Raw genomic sequence first — 8,205 nt, 5'->3', positions numbered from 1 at the left:
CCGGTCTTCGGGAGGCTCATACCCCTTATATGTGTGCTTGTATGCCTAGACATGACACCCTTTGTTGGGCTAGAGTTGTTCTGCTCGAGAGATGGTAAACTTTACCGGTCATGCTCTCTGATGTGCTATCAAGCCTCTTTTTCTCTGAGCAATCCCGATTGGCATGTCTCAAAGAAACGAAATCCAATTCGTCATCAGCCACTGCTCATCACAGCAGGCAAGTTTCAAAGCGTTTTGTGGGGCCATCGCAGAAGAGATTTGAGTTTGAAAATTTGGAAGGGGGGTGCGCCAGGCCTCTGAGGCAGTGCAATACAGAGGCGACGCGCGCAGCCCCCGGGCAGCAAGCTGCCGGGAGGGGGCTGCCCCCGTGAGAAAAATTAGGTTAATATCATGTGGCCCGATGGACCACGTATCAGATATTAAACTGATAAGAACAGATACTACACTTGATCTTAGCCAAAAGGCCGAGAAAGGTATGCGCTACCCAGCGTGCTCTCTCTGGCTTTTATACCTGCTCCGCCCCACGGCTTGCCCTGTGGGACTGATGCCACGCCGGCCTTATTGCATTGAGATAATTCCCTACTTTTGGAGTCGTGGGTGCATATACAAGCCACCAGAAAACTGCCTCTCTCCTAGTGCCGCGGCAAAAACACGTACCCGACGATCCTACGTGTGTTTACACATCATGATAATAGCCAAGAAGGAAGAATGATACTCAAAAGGTATGCGTGTCGCAATTTTCTATCTATACCTCATGGCTATCTAGTACACTAGTAGAGATGAAAACCATGCTCGTATGTACTTCTTCTTCCATCTCCATGCCCACTTGTGTTTGTGTGATTCTTCACTAGCGTCTTTAATGCTCTTGGTGGAGAGTGCCCATTACCAATGGTATTTCAAGAGCTACCTACCCCTTGCCATTGGTATGCATCTTTATCTTTCTGTCTAGTCGTTTGCTATTTTTTTCATGCTCATATAATGATTGATTGCAGGTGTTAAAAGTTGTTTGGTTAAGGCTATAAACGCTCTCCTCATCATTTTCAAACCTAAAGTTTTTGCTCAAGTTGCCTAGTTTATTTCCATTAAACTCTAAGTAGTATCTCCGAATCGCCATCTTTTTTAATGAATACTTCATCCATCAAAAGAACGTGCTCTACTTTATTTCACTTTCTCAACTCAGTTTTGTGATGTCAGATACTATATCTATTTTTGTTAGGTGTGAGATTAGAGAGGATCGACTGCTTCTTTCGAGCTTTTTTAAAATGAAATGATTTTGGAATGCTACAAAATCAAAGTTCATGGTTATGCTTCGGCTTTAACACTACCCTGCATCCATCTTCGGCTCCGAGTCAGGATTCTGTGAGACTTTTGAGCTTTGTTACTTACCTCCTTTGCACTTCTACGAAGGCGATGTGGAGAGCTTTGACACACCTTATGGCCATAACCTCAATGGGACGTGTTCCCAACTCAAGGAGAAGGAGTATATAAGGTGTTTATATCTTGACTTGGCATAAGGAAATGCGAACAATCCAAAGCCTTTCCAAGTGGAGATACTAATGGTATTATAGCCCCATACTTCCTTGCCTTAAAGAAGTTTCTTTGCCATTCCACAACTCTCTCCCTTTCCATAAGCTTCATGGGAAGTGATCCCAACTCAAGGAGAAGGAGTATATAGGGTGTTTGTATCTTGACTTGGCAAAACCTTGTAAGCAAATGCTAACGGTACAAACTCTTTCCAATGGAGATACTAATGATACAACCCCACATTTCAATGCCGTAGCAAAATATAGGCATTAGCAGGTGTCAAAGAGACATTTCATGAGAAGCTAACATTTGATATTGACACATGTTTTCAAATGCACAATAGTAGGCTCAGTTCATGGCTTCAAAATGATGCATCGAACATTCACGGCATTTGTGCTTGGTATGGACATTAAGGCCAAGGTACTTGAAGCTGGCTCTTGATTATAGGCAATGCATGGTTGTGGCATGGTTTCTCCTTGTTAAACAGTTTTCGCAAGCATATCTTGGCAATCACGGCATGTGTGGTTGGTATGAGCATTTAAGACAAGGTACTTGAAGCTGGCTCTTGATTTATAGGCAATGCATGGTTGTGGCATGGTTTCTCCTTGTTAACAGTTTTCGCAAGCATATCTTGGCAATCACCATCAAACTTTTAATTCTTTTTTTCCTGCATATCCTCAAAAACCATATGCTCCAATTTGTCAATTTCAGTCCATTATTAAGACCTTCTAGCTTTATATCTTACAGATCCTCTACCGTGTAAGGGGCATCTACACTGCATTCGGTTGAGCTTATAGTTTTTCTAACAATGAAATATATATATCTTTGAGTGATTACCAAAATCTACTTTCTTTTCAAATTTTGCAAAATTTGACCGATGCATGTGCTTTCTCATGAACTTTGATACAATTGTAAACAATTCCCATCTTTTCTTTGGAGAAGCCCATCTCTCTCTCTCTCTCTCTCTCTCTCTCTCTCTCTCTCTCTCTCTCTCACACTCACACACACACACACACACACACAGAGGTGGATATTTGATCCTTGATTTATTGGAAAACATACATTTTCAATTGTGCTTGATCTACAAAACTCCAATCCATGATTTATCGACCAAATATCTCAAAATTTTGAAAACAAAAAATCTCAATTTTGAGTTTAAGATCCAAACACACTTCCACTTAGCTTGGATATGGATACCTTGGAAACATAAACTCATGTTGTGGACTCTCACACCTTGCTTTGAACGGAATTACGTCTGAAGAGGAACAATGAGTTGAATGTTGAACAAATTACAAGATTAATGAATTCAACCTTGAGAGTTGAGTTCAATCTAAGCTTTGAGGCTCAAAAATTTAGCTTGGGGTCTAGCTCAATATCTTACAAATCCTCTGCCATGTAAGGGGCCAATTTTTTAATTTCCCCATATATATATATATATATATATATATATATATATATATATGTATGTATTGAATGTAAAGAGAGAAGATGTAGATGAGAGAGAACCAAATCATGACATCTACACTACATTCGTTTGAGCTTATAGTTTTTCTAACAATACAATACAAATATCTTTGAGTAATTACCATAATTTACTTTCTTTTCAATTTTTGCAAAATTTAGCCGATACATGTGCTTTCTCATGAGCTTTAATACAACTATAAATAATTCCCATCTTTTGTTTGGAGAAACCCATCTCTCTCTCTCTCTCTCTCTCTCTCTCTCTCTCTCACACACACACACACACACACACACACACACACACAGAGGTGGATATTTGATCCTTGATTTATTGGAAAACATACATTTTCAATTGTGCTTGATCTACAAAACTCCAATCCATAATTTATCGACCAAATATCTCAAAATTTTGAAAACCAAAAATCTCAATTTTGAGTTTAAGATCCAAACACACTTCCACTTAGCTTGGATATGGATACCTTGGAAACATAAACTCATGTTGTGGACTCTCACACCTTGCTTTGAATGGAATTACGTCTGAAGAGGAACAATGAGTTGAATGCTGAACAAATTACAAGATTAATGAATTCAACCTTGAGAGTTGAGTTCAATCTAAGCTTTGAGGCTCAAAAATTGAGCTTGGGGTCTAGCTCAATATCTTACAAATCCTCTTCCATGTAAGGGGCATATATACATGAGATTACATGCATGCATTAACTTGTTACTTGGTTCTTCCATGTGTCTTCAAAGATTCTCTCAAGGAACCATATCAACATCCATGTTAGCTGCACACAAAGTTTCTCTTAGCGGACACTCCCATGACATTGTCCTTAGCCACTAATTGACACATACTAGAAGGCTTTCCCATGGTCTAAAGGCCCTACAAACCCAAATTCTCCCATGACATTGTCCTTGGCCACTATACATACTAGAAGGCTTTCCCATGGTCAATATGCCCTGCAAACCCAAATTCTCCATAGAATTTGTTTCCACGGGCTACTAGCCCCGCAGTCTCGAACTCTCAAGGCCCTCTTGATAGAGCACAACACATAAGCCTTGCTTCGCATAAGGTGCAATACCCCTTGCTCGCATGAAGCTCAAGTTTTGATTTACACTACTCTTTGTAAGCCTTGAGCCTTAAAAATTCTTTCTTTTTTGGTATGCTTTGTGAAGAGGTGCTTCACAACAAGTGAAGAGTAACTTCACAAAATCCTCTTGTGAAGTCACACGTGCCAATTCTGAGCATAAAATCACGAGCAAAATTAGACACTACCCTACATTAAGCTGAGGGTAATACCTTTTTCCTTCTCACACTTTTGGGAGCACTATGGGCAAGGAAGCACTCACTGTTTTTGATGGTTGAGAGTTTCATACCTACCAGATCAAAACGAAGGGGTATTTGATGAAGAAGCAATTGTGTTCCATAGCCAAGCCTTTGGGAGAAGGAGAAAGGATTGAGACTAGATGGTCTCAAGCACTTCACAGCACGAGATGAGCAAGCATAAGGGATTCTTCTCACCGTTGTAGGGGACAATTACATCCACTAGCTAGATGGATGAACTACTTCCTATGTTGCATGGGTCACACTTGAGATACACTTTGGAGAAAAAACCAAACACTCCAAAATTTCTCTAAAAATACAATACTATGGCCTTGTGATGAGTGGAATTGGAGCTGATCTCTTGAGACAACTGATTACAGTGTTGAAGGATTTCGACTACTAGTGTGGGAAGATTTCAGACAATAGACTAGACAAAAATCAGAGACTAGACTGAAATGTGGATACTGAAATAAGAATCAGACTTATAGAGTGGAATAAGGTTCAGATTCAGATTCAAATTCAGAAGACTGGTCGAGAAGTAAGTATCACTGAAATATATACCATGATTGAGATTACAGATCAAGATTACAGCGAATATGATTACAGAGAGAAAGTATAGCCGACAACACTGCCACTGATGCTCAATTACAATTATAGCCCAAAGCGCTAATACAAGTGATAACAATTGCCCCCCCGATAATGATGTAATGGGCCCTATTTATACACTTCGGGTTTACTGTAGTAATTACTAAGTAATTCGTTGCCCGTCTTCTAAGAACACGTTCCCACATGGTGATTATCCAGCCGTCTACATCCTTCCCTTCTTTCTTGAATTTTGGCAAGATTCCAAAATTTTTGAAAAATTCCCGTATGATTCTGATGTGAGACTGAAAAATCCATCGTCTGGTTCTGGTGTGGAACTGAAAAATCCATTGTCTGGTTCTGATGTTGGGGTGCAGGAGTTCAAGAAGGACCAAGGATTGCGGGAGGCAGCAGAAAAGGCCAAGGTGGAGCTCTCACCAGGTCAAGGTAGAGCTGTCATCTCTTCCTACCTGCTGAGAAGAAAAGTCGCCACTGAATTCTGAGATGGAACTACCCAGTATCCTTCCATTGGACCGTCTTCCTTTTGCCTTTGCTCTTTGACCGGGATGGTGCCTGAGAAGTCCCAGGACCAGCATTCTCCTTCTGAATCAGTCGATAAATGGCCTCCTGCTCAAGCTGATCCCGCCGGTTTGTGGTCATCTCTACCTCATAAGGCGTGAGAGAATGATAGGTTTTGGTGTCACGATCATAGAGTGTACGCCTGCCCTTACTCAGTCTGGTTCTGGCCAGCTTATGACAATGCGAAGTAGTATGGATCCATCCTTCTGGAAGAGGCTGATTTGTTTTGACTCGAGCTTCGAAAAGAATCTCATCCATCTCCCTGTACTGTGGTGCTAGACCCGGCTTTGCTGCAATGTCTTTCTCAGGTAGTTTGAAAGATTTGACCGTAAGCTGTAGCAACTAATTAGTAATCCTGGTCAATCCTCTGACCTGAATCTTCCACTGGCCCATACACAGCTGAATCCTATGCAGCTCCTCTTTCATTGCCTGAATGTCATTGATTTGGAGAGCATCATTGAGCAATGTCTGCCAAGTCTTCCATTCCACATTTGATCGCTCATACCAATCCTGAAGCTCATCAGTTATTTTGAAATATGTGAGTCGATCAACTAGTTCTTGATGTTGAGGATATAGCACTGGAAAGAATCTTGGCAGCTCAGTTTCTCTTGCTGGAACAGCATACAAGAGAACTGGAGAATCGGGCACAAATTCCAGGAAATTGAGAACAGCCTGGTTCTCCTATTCTCACTAGCTGGAACAGGGTTCGGAGAGCAGTTGCCTATGCTCCTACTGACATTCGCGTTTGAGGTCCTCTGCTACTGGCTGTCTGGTCCTCAAGGATGGCTTTGACTCTCTGATCCAAAACACCTCTGGCAGCTTGCATTTGTACCAGAACTTCCTTGAGTTGTACCCTAACATCCTTCATGCAGTGGTAAGTTGGTTTGTTACCCAGCAAAAGTTCCAGTTCTAGAGCCAAGGACCGACAATCTGCAGTAGAATGCCTTTGCCAGTGCGGGTTTGCCACTTTCTCATCAGCATTGAGTATCCATTCCAGAACTCGTTCCAACAACTGGACTGTATTGGGATGCAAAGCGGCTAATTTCCAATGTTCTATCATTTCCCTGGCTCCCACATATAGTCTTTGAAATCTTTCCAAGTCAGTCCAGAGAGCATCATCTTCCAGATACTGTCTGGTAATGGAGGCCTGTTGATGTCTCAGTTACTTATTCAGAGTAATGAGCTGTTGATGATCAGTCACTAGTCCCTCATCCTGAACTTTCATTTTCCCTTTAGCATCTCTGCTCTGATGGGACTGATCAGTTGGCTGATTCCCAGTGTTACTAGGCTGCTGCTCTTCAGTTTGTTGATTACCCGATTGGTGCTCTTTATCCTGTCCTTCCTGCTGACCCTCATTCTGATCTGGCTGGTCTGACTGGCCTCCTTCATCTGGCCCTGTCCCAACAGTACCCGGTTCTGGAGGTGGAGATGGTGGTGGGGCATCATCGTCGTCCTTCGTATGCCCAGTTTCTTGATCATCCTCCTCCTAATCAGCTTCATCTTTTGGATCTTCTTCATCCTCATCCGTGGAAGTCTGTTGCTCAATATAATCCATTATAGCTTGGTTCATCAGAGCATTATTGAACTCACCCACCTTGTCTTTCAAATCACTCTGCATACTTTCCATCAAGGACTTTAAATTTTCTAAGTAAAAAACAGCATTACCTGAGGGGTTTAAAATTTCAGACAGGCTATTGTAGATGTATCTGTCAGTCAGCGAACGCTTCAGAGCTGTATGGTGCAATAGCAGCTTTCTAAATTCTGCCCGCTTCATCCTGAGCATTGTTTCAGCTCGCTCGGCAGCTCTCATTGCTCATTCCTTTGACTTTTCATGATCATAATTTCAGACTCAGCCTTAGCCAACTTTTTGTTCAACAACTCCTGATCATGAGTCCTTTCTGATTGAGCTTCCAGTACCCTGTGTTGTATGTTCTGCATTTCCTGGGCTTTCTGGAGTGTTTCAATCTGATGCTGCGCTTCTATCAAGTCAGCTTTAAGCTTTTTAACTTCGTCTTCTGATCCGGTAGCCACCACCAATTGTCCCATACAACTGACAATGGTATTCCAAGAAGACTGTATCAGTACTGAACATCTGTCTTTGACCGTGGTTGGATCAGAATCAACAGGTTCATATATTGCCACTAGAGCCACGTAGGGTAAAGCTGCATAATCAGCTTTGCTGAGCAAAAGATGCCCTCTTAATTTCTGAGTTTGCATTTGCTGCAACTTATCCTGTTTTACCAGTTGTAGAGGATTTTCAATAATGGCAGGGACTCCACCAGACAAAGTTGAGAACTCTGGACCCTTCCCTTTGTCCAGTTGACTCTTGCCTTTGTCCCCTGACTGGTCTGGTATCTTTTCAACAGTGACTGGCTTGACATGATCTTTCCAAGATACAGTAGCAACTGTATTTTTGACAGCTGGCTGATCAGGCACAATTTTCTGAGCAGATTGCCGCTCAGTTTTACTCATCTCAGCTTTCTGAGTGCTTACTGCCTTAACCTGGCTTTCTATTTGCTTCAAAAATTCACTACTTTTTGTCAGTGTGATTCTTGGCTTCTTTGAACTGCCAGCTTCTTCTGCAGTGGCTTTCCTTTTTAGGTCAGTGGAAATCGTTTGACTGTCTGTTTCCTCGTCGTCTGAGGACAGTCGTCTGAGGACAATTCAATTTTCTTTGGTTCAGAAATGGGCTGCTCACTCCAAGCCTGCTTTACGTGCTCATTAACAGCCCAATACAG

The 8,205-nt window shown here is 41.9% G+C and overlaps 1 non-coding gene across 1 annotated transcript; it reads right to left on the bottom strand.

Moving 5' to 3' along the window:
• Positions 1 to 278: 278 nt before the first annotated feature.
• Positions 279 to 477, bottom strand: LOC147451748 (U2 spliceosomal RNA). The gene has a single exon (XR_015189066.1). It is a non-coding gene; the product is annotated as a U2 spliceosomal RNA (small nuclear RNA).
• Positions 478 to 8,205: the final 7,728 nt, after the last annotated feature.

The sequence above is a fragment of the Adiantum capillus-veneris genome, chromosome 8, assembly GCF_014529385.1.
Source record: "Adiantum capillus-veneris isolate H3 chromosome 8, ASM1452938v2, whole genome shotgun sequence".
Classification (NCBI taxonomy): Eukaryota; Viridiplantae; Streptophyta; class Polypodiopsida; order Polypodiales; family Pteridaceae; genus Adiantum; species Adiantum capillus-veneris.
The sequence above is the reverse complement of the archived record's forward strand: the minus strand, read 5'-3'. Positions and strand labels throughout refer to the sequence as shown.